Source organism: Phalacrocorax aristotelis, chromosome 2 (genome assembly GCF_949628215.1).
Source record: "Phalacrocorax aristotelis chromosome 2, bGulAri2.1, whole genome shotgun sequence".
NCBI classification, from domain to species: Eukaryota; Metazoa; Chordata; class Aves; order Suliformes; family Phalacrocoracidae; genus Phalacrocorax; species Phalacrocorax aristotelis.
Genome location: NC_134277.1, coordinates 48,070,065 through 48,082,788, shown reverse-complemented (window position 1 = coordinate 48,082,788; position 12,724 = coordinate 48,070,065). Strand labels below are relative to the sequence as shown.

Here is a 12,724-nt window from a genome sequence, read left to right as displayed (position 1 = left end):
TTTAAGCTAGGATTTAATATGGGTCAGTCAGCCTTCTCAAAATTGAAAATCCTGCAGTTATACCGTCTCTTGCTGTATGCAAAAGAGCTAGTAAACCATCCTCATTCCTAGTGCTCACATAGTCTTCTCTGAACACTTTGTACTAGAAAGCTAGAAGAAGCAGTGCTGACAAATGCGCTTTTATAAAGGATTTCTGTTCTCCCCCTGGATTTGACTGTGGTGTGTAGGAGGAATAAAGAGCAGAAGGTTTTGCTGCATTGGAGCAGGGATAAGCCTAAATTCACTGCAAAAAGTAGATACAGGAATGAACTTTTCATCTCTACTGTAGATTGACTATGTCTCTAGTGGCAAAGTGTGTGCTATGGTTTTCTAGAACTATACCCCACACTTCCATACAGTTAGGTAAATTCTTTATTTTCAGATTTCCCTTGCTACAAACATTGTCATTGTTACAGCATAAATCAGGAGTTGTTTCTGTCATTTCCCCAGTATATTTTAAATAAGGAAAAAATCTAGCTCAGAGACACTGTTGCAAGAGACAGGATTGATTTTACAAGCTTATTGGTCTATGTTCAGTCACATTCATGTGTTAATGATGTTAATCATTAAAAGCCCTGTTAATATGTAAAAATTAAGGGTGATTTCTTAGTGTTAAAAAGCTCTCTGTATGTAAGAACTGAAAATAAATTAGTGAAAAAAAAATCATGTTGCTACCCAAAAAGTTTATATAATCTCAAGCTATTTTAAGGCAGAAATAACAAAACTTTCCTTCATCATTATTCGATATGGGCTTGCCTAGAGGGATCAGTTCTCTTTCCTGAAGTAACAATGCCATATCCTCCACATCTGTCAGAGCTAGAGAAATTCCTTTATGAAACATTCAAAGGTCAGACTTTCTCAGTGCAAAATGGTTCCTCTGTCATTTCAGCTTTTGTGCCTGACAAGTCTAACATGCTCATGCAGAAATAGAAAAATAGACATTTAGTGAGAAAGAAAATTCTTTTTTTTTTTTAATTTTCCAAATGAGGGACCTGGGGGAGATGTGGGCCAACTGATTAAAGCTATTCCCACCCTGTACATCTTTCTGTCTCCACCGGCTGTCGTACTTCAAAAATCTCTTTGAAGAGACTATGTGTTTTGCTGTTTCTAGAGGACATGACATCAGACGCCACTCCTAAAATGCACTGCTCTGCAAGGCAAGGTTTTTAATTAGACCAACTAGTATCACTGAGAAAAAATAAGCAAGTTCTCAGAATTGCAAGGCTCCATTCAGGTTCTTCAGATATTGTAGATACCTGTAGCAGGGACAGGTACTTTTCAAGTACCCATTGCCTCACACTTCATGTGAGATTTCTTTAACAAGGAAGGTGAAATTATTCTTACTTTGGACATGACAAAATATTACTGTAAAAACTGATACTTGTTTCCTCTGATATGATCTGGCACTGCTAATTCTGTGGGAAGACACAAAAAGGGCTGGAGTTATTTTAAAGTACACCAAATTGGTTAACTCTGTTCCTGCTCAAGGTCATAGAGGGAGAATGACGCAGTGTGCTGTGCCATGTACATTCGGTCCTGAGACTGAAACTCTAGAGATCAGGAGATGGAGCTTTCTTGGCCGCTAACTCAGATCTGCAGAAATCCTTTGTTGCAGGTGGTGAGAGGTGTGAAAATTATAACTGCTTTCAAAGTCAAGGTAACTGCTTCTTTAATATGCCTGCAGCCTGTGTTAAAACAAAAGTTGAAGGTAGTAGAGGAGATAATGATAAAGACAATAAATGAACCTACCTCACTGCCTTGGAAGACAAAGGAAAATATATGAGGTGTAGATCATATGCCTTTATCTTACCACTAAATTTGATGAAATTTTATGGGATCATTATAAACATAAACAAGTAAAAGTACGGCTTTTTTTTTTTTTTTTGTGATGTGTCCTGTATTGTGATATCTGAAAAGCCAGTGTGTTAAGAAATGCTGCTGGATCTTTGACATTGTTTAGGGAATGTAAGTTTTCATTAACGGTCCTTCAGTGCTTTAAGAGTAGGTTCACGGTTTAAGTGCTGTTATTGTATTTAAAAGCTTAGTAATCCAAAGGACAAAACTTGGTCCTCTATCACCAAACTGCAACATGAAGAATCTTCTCCAAGCTGTAATGCTTACCCCCTGCTACAGCTTTTAAGTGTAGGGTTAAATCTGCTTGGTATTTAAACACAGTGTAGGATTGGACTTGGCAGCTTGAGATGCTACTTCTTCATCGGCAGGATCAGAATCAGTTGAAGATTCACTGATAAGCGTGTTAGGAGAAGACTCCAGTGTAGAATTAGTGGGAGGAGAAGGAGGCAGATGTAGGAGGACTTCAGGCTTCCCACCCTCCCTGCCTTTCCTCTTTTCCCCTACCTGAAATGTCCCCTAGTGGGATACTTATTCCAGCCTCTGCTGTTGAAGTCATGACTGTGTAGCTTTTGCACTTTTGATGTCCATGTCCACTTCCATGCCTTTTCCATGTCTTCTTTCCTCAGCACCAGCCAGATCAGGGCTGTATCTGTCCCTAAATAGAGTTCAATGTTTCTTCTGGTTTACAGTGTACCTGTTTGTCTCTTGCTTGAACACTGTGATTAACTGATAAAGAAAAGTGAGGATATCATTCATTCAGCTGCAATAAACTAACAGCCAGAACAAAAAAGTCCAGCTCCAAGTCACTTGCTTAGTATCTAAATAGATAGGTATCAGCTGCCTCTATTTGGCTAATGCTTAACATAGGCTTCTTTGGTCCTTTATGTTAGGAAAACAAAGGCATGTCATGTCACTATGCCTGTGTCACAGGGACACATTACCCCCACCTCAAAAAGAATTCTGCCACAATCAGATACACACTTTCTGTTAATGATTTCAGTGCTGGCATGCAATTGTTTCAGCCCATTTTAAGCCTGAGTTAGAGGCATGTTCAGCTGTCCTGAGGAGCTGGGTCAAGGCTTGCCAGGAGTATGAACAAAATGGAGCATCTGTGCCCTGCAAACAGAGTAATCTGGAATGGTAACAGGGGCCCTAAAAAGCTATGCATGATGTCCTTGCTGCTGCTGGCAAGAGACATTGTCTTCTGCCCCATATTCTCTGATCCTTCCTTAAACAACAGCAGAAATCAGGAGACAGCAGTTGGTGTTGGGACTTGTAAGGAGTGGGACTGTGGTTATTCTTAGGCCATTCAGCATTCTATGCAATTGCCTTCTGTTTGGGTTCAGAGCTGCACTCTTGATGTCAATCTGAGATAAAGTTCTTTTTTTGCACAGCGGCCAGCCTCTTCTCCATTACACTGACACAAATATAGAGTAACTGCCCAGAAGTCGATGAACTTATTCCAAATACATTTCCCTTGAGGTTTACACAGCTGTCCTTCCACTGGTGTTCTTCTCAGCACCTTCTGATCTTCTGCATTTTGTGGCTGTGTTTGGATATGTGCATCCGCTGCTCCAGATCCTCATTTGGTGTGAGTTGGATTAGCTCTTTATCTTTTATAGAGTTGCACTGGCTTTCAGGGGCTTCAAAATACAGAAAAAGAAGGATGTTAAAATCCATTTCCTCCACCTGTTCTGATGAAAAAGCATTAAAAAAACTGGATCCCAGTGTTGATGCAAAGAAGAGATCAAATTCCAGTTCCAACCTTCTCCTGGAGTTTTGCTGGACTGCAAAGCTTCCTCCTCTCTAATGTGAGCAGTTTCTCTCCAGTTCCATGTGATTCACCTTTGTCATCTTAAAATACATGACTCAAGAGAAGACTGACATGGAGGATTTGCAGATTAAGATGCAACTTGGTAGTTGTGTCTTAACAGATTAACAGTAGAATATCAGAACAAAGGGATTTAGCCGGCATATTCCACATGGTGGTGGTGCTTATTTTGGTCATAGGCCATCAGGGAGTTACAAACTTTAATTTACTGCAGTGTAAAAGCTCTTTATTCTTTTTCCCCAAATTCCATGGATGAATTCAAGCAACCTTGGTTGGGTATGATGGATGGCTGTATCACATAACCAGACTGCCACTGCAGGAAAGAGGCAAGGTTTGTAGCAACTTACTAGGAGACAAAGATCTTTAGACCACTAATACTATCTAGTCATTTAGACTTACTAATGAGTTATATGGGACTGACAGGATCATGTTGTTTTGACAGTAGGAGGTGAGATATTTCTTGTTCTGGAGAAAAAGAACATTTTATTCCAGCCAGCCATCATCACAGCTCTCCAGCTTGGGCATAAACCAGAAGTGTTTCATCCAGGTGCTGACATAAGTCCAAACAACCTCCCTGTGTGTAATCAAGCATCAAGCTATTGTCCTTGTGCACCTTAGAATACCTGTGGGGTTTGGGTTGCTGCTTTCTTTAAATTTTAATAATTATATTTAACTTTGAGGTAGGCTACAATAACTATGATTAAAGCAATTGTTCTGCTCAGCTGGAATTATTTCTGATCATGCCCTAGCACAATGCTGCAAGATTTGAAATGCAAATATGTGGGAGGGAAGAAATGTTCTTTCAATAACTTTTATATTTCCATTGGAACAAAACAAAAAGTCCTTTATAAAAACCAAAGCTGGGGTCAAATATAAGCCAGCAATTCTCATAGATATTGGATCTTGCTGGTAATAAGCGTCATCTACCTGTGTGGGTAGTTTAGTTTTTGGTACTTAAATCTTGAATTAGGAGTGAAGAATTAGTAAATTAGCTGTTTGCTTCAGAACTATTATCTTCCCCTTCCCCCTTTCCGTTCCGTTCCTGTGCTGTTTCCATTCTCCTGTCTCTTTGGATTCTTGGATTTCTTGGTTATTTTTTATTCCTATTCATTTTAACCGGTGAAGCACTTTATGCTAGGACACAGTCGTACTTTCATAGAACATTTCAAATCTTTTTTGATCAAGTGTTTTCTTGAGAGGTTGGTGCTTGATTTAAATATTGCCACAAACATTTTCTGAATGAAACTCTCAGAACTGCTACAATGGAAGACTCTGTTTTTATGTCACTGCACTGTGTCTATCAGTACTTACTATGCTGCATGGTGGTATTACTTCAAAGCTCTCCTTGGCTTTTCCAATGTGACTTTTATCAGTGACATTTTAATTGACTGTCAATATGGTTGTTAGAAGCAAATTGTGTATTTTTGCTTTAGGTCATATATACAGTTTCTCTCATGTTAAATGAAACTAAAATAAATATTGCATGTCAGGGTGATAGAAATTGAGATGTTTTGGAGATTTCCACTTAATTTACAAGTATCACTGAGCTTGTTCTGTCAGGTATTTTGATCTGCCTCTACACAGTACGTAAAAAGATGTCCCATTTGTTGCCTACTATAATCCTGTGCTGTCCATGTTTGTCTTCCCAGACACATCCGTATAAAGCACAAAAGTTGTAAAAGTGCCTTTTGCAGAAATATGGGACAAACTATCCAGAGGGCAATAGCTAAAATGATGAAGAGACAAAACGGTACTGGCAGTTTACCTGTTACTTTGTTTTGGGATCTGTTACTTACTGAGTTGGTGGGAGAGAGAATAATTTGTGTGTGTGAGTGGTAACAGCTTCAAGGACCCATTTTCATAGAAAAAAGAAGTGTCAGTAGAAGGACAATATGCTTAAAGTCATGCAGAGCATTGGCCAAGGCCTTCTGAGCTGCTGGCACTGTTGAGACAGATTAATGCTACCTTCAGACACTGGTCATTCTTGGCAATAACCAAGCAACCCGTTAATTAGCAGCTTAGTTGATGATTATAATGTGGGTTTAGTTTTACAAAGTGTGGGTTTATAGGTTTGATTTATAACATGTTGGGCTTTCCAAGAAATTCTGGAAGGCACTACGCTAAGTACAGGTAAGCCAGCCAAAGTACGTTGGATAACTGTAGTACAATCCAGGCTATTCTACCTGCTTAACTGACTTGGACTTCAGTAGAGGCTACATGCTTAGGCATGAGCACAAAATGGGTAACCAAGATTAGTGCTTCAGGTAATGGAGAAAAATGCTGCCCGAAGGAATCCTGAGTTTAATAGATTAGGTTCATGTTCTGAGTCACATCAGTAGATGCAAGGTGGTGGCCCACAAAATAAGCTTTCTTTTGACTTACATTTCACCAAGCATGACAGAATTTGTCATTGATCATTTTGTGACTCTTCACATGTTTCACACACACTGAATAGTGAATAATTTATAAGGTACTGTCAGTTAAACTGTGAATCTCTTCTGTTTCGTCAGGTCTAGGTCAGAGTATTAGCTAGACTTAATTTAAAGCAAACAATGAGAGAAAAAAATGGCATGAAAGGAAAGTTTATTTTAGATATAATAAAAGCTATTATTTTTAAATAACCTTTATTAAAGAGGTAAGAAATATAAGTTTTTATCTAAAAGATAGAATAAAAATTAAACACAATCTATTTAATTAAATTTAAAAAATATTTTAGTGCAAACCAAATAAAAGCTGTATACCTAAACCTACACAAGAACTAAGAAATAGTATAATGGAAAAATATTTGCCTACATCTACAGGCACCTCAGAGAAATGTTTTGCAAAGGCATATTGCCATCTAGTGTTAAACTCTCTTCTATTCATCGTACTGTGGGCTAATGCAGTTGCAGTAGATTCCTGACAGACACTTTTGTGAGAATCATTGGAAATCCGGTAATACATTGAGAAATGCAGAACACCACTGCAAACAGACATCAAGAACACATGACCACATTTCCACATTTAAATAAAGATTAAGTTCAATGATTTTCAGGGTTGCTGGCAATATATATTTAATCTCCAGAAGGGAAGTTTGTTAAAATTGTTGTCCAGTTCTTCTTTCAGCATTGTGAGAAGTGGTGAAAAAATGATGTAGTGTTTCTATATACTCGTAATATTAACTCTTAAATGATTTACTCTTTGTGTGTTTTCATTTGTGTTGTTATATGAATTCAACATCTTTCACAAGAAGTCAGCATCTTTGTAGAGGTAGAGGTAGCTGTATTAATTTTACAAAATGAGAGAATTTGAGTGGCCATGAAGGTCAAGCTGGGGTATTGAAGCTTCTTCTCTTCCTCTTTTCACATGGTTTGGGTTTTTTTCACCTTTTCTACGTACCTCAGTTCTGAGTTTTACTTAATGTGAAACAAACTCTGTATGGTTTATTTTCGGTGGTATTCAAAGATGTCATAGCATTCACATCTCTCTTTTCATGTTTTCTCTTAACTTTGGACTCACCTGATTCATAGCAAAGACTCCCATACAGTGAACTGGAGATTAGAATTTCATCAGCTGGCTGGAAACACTTTCTCTTAGAAAGGACTTTTGCCTCTATGACATCCTACTTCATAGTTGTATAAAACTTTGCCATACTTTAGCAATCAAAGCTGTAATTTCCTATCTGTATGACCTAGGTTTAAAAAAGGAAAAACTAGTTTTACCTAGAAACAGTATAACAAAAGCTCCAGTACATCCAGCAATGCTACCTTCTCTGTTAAGACTTTTTTTTTTTCAAATGATGGGAGGCAACAGTTTTCAACTGTTCAGACTAACATATCTGCACAGAACATTCGTTGAAAGTGTTTGGGTGGGGGAAGGAAAAGGGAGCTGTTTATTGTATATTTCATCATCTGTTAACCTTGGAGAGGTGAAAGTAAATATGGACTTTTATCCATTTCCTAACAATATATGTATAACAACTACTGGACTGCTAATACATCTTGTTTGTTTTCATCCTAAGATTGAGCAACTGAACAAGCATAAGAAACTTTCTTAACTCTATGAACATATTTAAGAATAGCAAGTATAGCTTCTGCACTTGCAGCCAAATGGAATTGTCTGAGTCAAGTTAGCAGCATCTCTTGTGCTTGCTACCTGTTACCGAACCAGTTTAAGGAGCCGGTTTGGTTTCAGATAAAATGTTGTTGGAAAATCATGGCTGCAATGTTTTTTTTTTTTCTCATACACTGCCATATTCTGCTTGCTTGTCTTCATCTTTTGATGCATAGCTCTGTTTCTTCCTTACTTCTTTTCAAACAACTAACATTTGTTGATTGCTAGGTTGGTCATTTCTGACAGATTTCATAGTACTTTCTTCACCTCCTGTCAGTAATGTTCTAACAAAATTACTTTCAATAGGTTTCTTTTCCCCCCCCCCCACATTCATTATCACCTTGTGAAGCAAAGAGTATCTAAATCTACACCCTGCTGTTTAAATTTTAGTTTTCAGGAAACAACATTTTGTGACACATTGGAAATCTTAGTATGGCTCAATCTGTCTCTAAACTGTTAACAATATTCTATTAGAAATAGATATATTTTACTGAAGTCACTGTATTACAGACACCAAGTTTTGATAAAGGCATAGGCGGTCTTGGGTATTTTGGGAACACTGCAAGTAAATGCAGTTTTGGAAATTATTTCCCTTTAAGAAAACAGTAAAGGCAGAGATCCCTTTGGTAGATGTCATTATGCATTTCTAATTGAGTTACCATCCATCTCCAAAACCATGAGACACACAATGTTCTGGGACTGACCTGTGTTTTATAATGGCTGCAGATTTATTCTGTAAGTGACACTACTATGGAGTTACATCAGTAGAACATTGCATAAAGACGATACAAGTATTGCAATGTGATATCAATGAATTTTGACTTGGCTGTTTTGTCCATTGCATAACTGAATTTCTCTTCCCTTTTCTTTAAAACGTGGGTTTCTTTGTTTTCTCCTGTTTAACCTGTGGGCTAGCAGTCAATCTTTCTAGTGAACAGGAATCTCTGAGTTGAGGCACATGGGTGCTGAAGGATTACATTGCCGTGAGGTGTTACACACAGAACAGTTAGAGAGCACAATATTCTCTTGGAATAGTAAATCAAAATGCTCCCCAGGGGTGACTTGAAAGGAAACTAAAATGTCAGACAATCCATATTACACACAACATACCTTCTCTGGTATCAACTAATCTCCTGGAGGCTTACAGTGGAAGGAACGGTGTGACACTTATTTCATGGTGTTCCCCATTTGCTCAGTAGTTTTATGTGTGACTCCGCAAAATGTTAAGTAAACTCTCTTGGTTTGTGTATTGTGTATACAACGCAAGCCTGTTCATGTAGTCTGGTTACACGTATTGAACATTCATTAAAACAAACCCACCATGAACTGGTGAACTCAGATCCTGCGGTCTCTTACATCTTAAACAAGGTTAAGACCACTCCTAATGTGAGACCTCTTTGTTTATGTGTAGAAGGATAAAAATCACCTACCAGAAAGGATTTGTAAGTGTTTCACTAAAAATGTGTATTTTTCCCCTGCTTAAACACATAACAGAACAGAGAGAAGCAAAAGAAGTGAAGAAAATACAAGATGTTATCAGGCACTGCTTATTAACATTGACATCTCTTACCTTTGAATAAGCAAAACAAAAAGCATATTCCTGGTACACAATATCCTGGTGCTTCTGCCTCTTCATCAGACTTTGTAATTCCTAATCAGTCAGCTCTAATGAGATTCAAACATCATGTCTTGATCTACAAAAGAATGTGGGAGACCTGTGGCTTCCCATGGCTATTTTCAGAATGAGAATATTTTACTGAATTTGTACTTCCTGAAACAAAAAGTCTGTACAAAGGAAATCTCTTGGAGGAATGTAGAGTCTGGCTTGCAGCTCTGACTAGGTAATGGTTTATTTTACTGTTATCAACTTCATCTCAAAAATCCAGGGCAGCATTATAAACTCTTCATGCAGATACATTTTCCACCTCTGTTTTTCAAGAAAGAGGAATCCTCTTCACTGTATTCTACTGTATTGAAAAATTAAAAAAAAAAAAATGAAAACCAAAATTAAATTCTATATATGAGATACTTGGTATTGGGTCTGGATAGCAGACATTAGTTATATCCTCCTGACCTTAGAGACAATTTTAAAGCGCCATCTCCTGGGTGCTTTTAATTGCCTTGCATTGCACAGTAATGGCTTCTAATTAATTAAGTTCAGTTTTAAAAATTGAGTATCACCTCTTTCATATTCCATAGTACTGTTGAATAATTGAACCTAATGAGTTGTTGAAGGCAGTGAGGCCAAATTCAAAGTAGCAATCCGAGTTACTAACACCTCCCCCTGACACATAAAGTAAGAGATTATATTCCCTGCCAACATGTTTTTTGAATTTTATTAATAAAGCAGATCCTGGATGTTTCTGTAGAAATTAAGTTTGTCCTCAAACTCCTTGTTAATTCCTCTTTTTGGGATTGTGCCAAACACTCCAAATCCTTTCCTTTTGCAGTCAAAGTGTAAAAGATGGTAGCATGACAGGAAAACAGCTAGATAGTTCAAGATCAGCTGTCATGTGGAATTGGTGGGCATTAACTCCCCACCATGCACAAAAGCATGGTTATCTCTGTTGCCAACTAGCTGCTGATTTTGGTGGTCAGGCTTATAGAGGAACAGATACTTAGCTTCCTGAGTCAGAAAATGGCAGGAGACCGAAAGAACTGTCTGTGGAGTGATCTGTAATATTCTGGAAAATTATTTTTGTGGATGAAGCCCTGAACTGAGTTGCAAGACACCTGGCTTCCGTTTAAGACCACGCTTGATTTCCTGCGTGACTTCCTACATGAACTTTAGGGTATATCTAAAAATCACAGTGCAATGCAGAGATAATGAATTAGCACTGATCTAGCTATTCCATACAACAGAAACAGTACGGCTGTAAGACCACTGTGCTGTTATGAACTGACCCCAGCAGCGTCAGCTGTGGCACGCTGTGACTGCAATGCAGAGCCTGCTCTGGTAACATGGAGCTAAGTATAGCTGCCCGAGAAGCCAAATGAATGAGCTGAGCTGGGGTTCTGTGATACCGTGACTGAAATCTCTCCAGGCCCCATCCTCCCTGGCTTGTTACTGCTGAAGTTTTATCATGGGTATACCTTTTCTGTCTGTGAAGGTCTGTTACTACTGGTGAGAGATTAATTTAGAAGAAGAGCAGTAGGAAATATGCCTACTCCATTTTCTAGTTCTTTGCCCTGATCATTGTTCCCCGCATTTTAATCCAATATTAAACTTTCCTATAAATATTGCCTTTTTTTTTTTTAAGCTCAAAATGGAGACTTATCTGAATAGGATTTCTAGAGTACTGTCCAGGAAGCATTCTCTCCTTTAGATATCTGAGGCATAAATTGACCACCAGTTCAGACCATGGTATACTATTGCATGATTAGGGGCTCTTTCTTGAATTCTAGATCACCTTTTTTTTCATTTTAGACCATTTTAGTTTTCATGGCTGACTACTACCAGGCAATGCTGAATTTTAGGTTGTCTGATGCTGCTCTTCACTGCCATGATCTTTCTGGGAGACTGATTTCTGCTTCTGCTCATGTGGGTAACACTCGTATTAGCACTGCATGTAAAATAGCACTGTTATAACAGCCATTGAATTGGTTTGAATGAACCATTGTATTTAAAGTCTCTATGATACTTACTGAGTGAATTAATAATTTGAGTTATTGTAAAGATCTTAAGCATAAAACCAACCTTATTAAGAAAGGTAGGATGCTTCAACTGTATCAAGAAAAAAAAAAACAAACAACCAGCACAAAAGAAGCCTCATCTCAATAAAAGCTGACCTAACTTTCTTCCCAGTTCATGAGTCATGTGTGAATCCACAGATGTGTGGATACATGGTCCTGAAAGTGTTCTTTGTCTCTATGCCTTTATGCATAAACATTTCTCCACCTCCCCTGGTGACACATATTTCAGGGACAGACACTAGTGTGTAGGTAGTGGAGCTAATATCTGCAATGCCTTTTACCACTTACATACAGACAAACAAAATCTGCCGCCTATACATCCTTATCCTTGCCTTCTCAGAAAAGGGGAAAACCCTTCAGATTTCAAGTGCGCGGACTTCAGGCTGAGAAGCTTTGTTCAACCTTTGTCGTTCACATGCTCTTCCTAGAAAGGTTGGACTAGATGATCCCTGAGGTCCCTTCCAACCTGTGATTCTGTGATTCTGTGATTCTGTGATTCTTTCCTATAGTACTGCCTGGAAAGTAATACTTAGAGGCTTGTGTTCCATAAGAGTGGAGATGGCCAAACCTTCAGTCCCTATGAGCCACAGACTGAGATTTTCCTGTGGCAAAAAGCCACAAGATATGTATGTAGGAGACTTGAAAACGCTAGGAGTGTTTCAGAGGGAAGGGACAACAGCTCCTCATGTAGCATCACACACTTTGCTGTGGGAAGAAGTAGACCTAACATGCAGCTGGAAGGCATGCTTTCTTAGCACTCTTTGTACCAGAAGATTGTGCTGGTTTGTTTCTTCACAGAGTCAGGGATTTGGTTAAACTTTCACCATTTGTGTTCATTGCTGCTGATTAAAGGATGAAGTTTTGGCCTGGGACCCTTTTTTGCTAATAAATATATTGATACCCGAGAAGAAAAAGGAAGTTATCTGATCCTGAGGACCAAAAAACTTTCCTTCATGTGACCACAGTCCTGCTGCATGAAGAAATGTCAGTCACATCAACAGTGTGAAAGTACCTTGGAGACTGTGACATATCCAACTGAGAAGATGTGGGGGAAACTGTAACACCTTCAACAGTTAAAGAAATGGCTTTTGTAATAGTCAAGGGTTTAAGCAAAGGAAAGGTCCTTTTAAACACCTGGTCTTTATAACAATCTGGCCTAATGAATGGCTAAGAGTGCATATGGGATAGGCTGGCTCAATAAAATGGAAATCATAA

At 38.4% G+C, this 12,724-nt stretch overlaps 1 protein-coding gene across 2 annotated transcripts in view; it reads right to left on the bottom strand.

Moving 5' to 3' along the window:
- The window catches only part of LOC142052784 (prostatic acid phosphatase-like), a 60,603-nt gene that overhangs the window by 14,199 nt on the left and 33,680 nt on the right, over positions 1 to 12,724 (bottom strand). Inside the window, exons 4-5 of one of the 2 annotated variants that reach the window (XR_012658992.1) lie at positions 9,387 to 9,783; positions 6,336 to 7,394 (exon numbers count right to left, since the gene is read on the bottom strand). The gene's annotated coding sequence lies outside the window, so the exon portion shown is untranslated. Of the gene's footprint in view, positions 1 to 6,335; positions 7,395 to 9,386; positions 9,784 to 12,724 lie in introns of those variants that run through there. The other variant, XR_012658991.1, reaches the window with a different exon arrangement.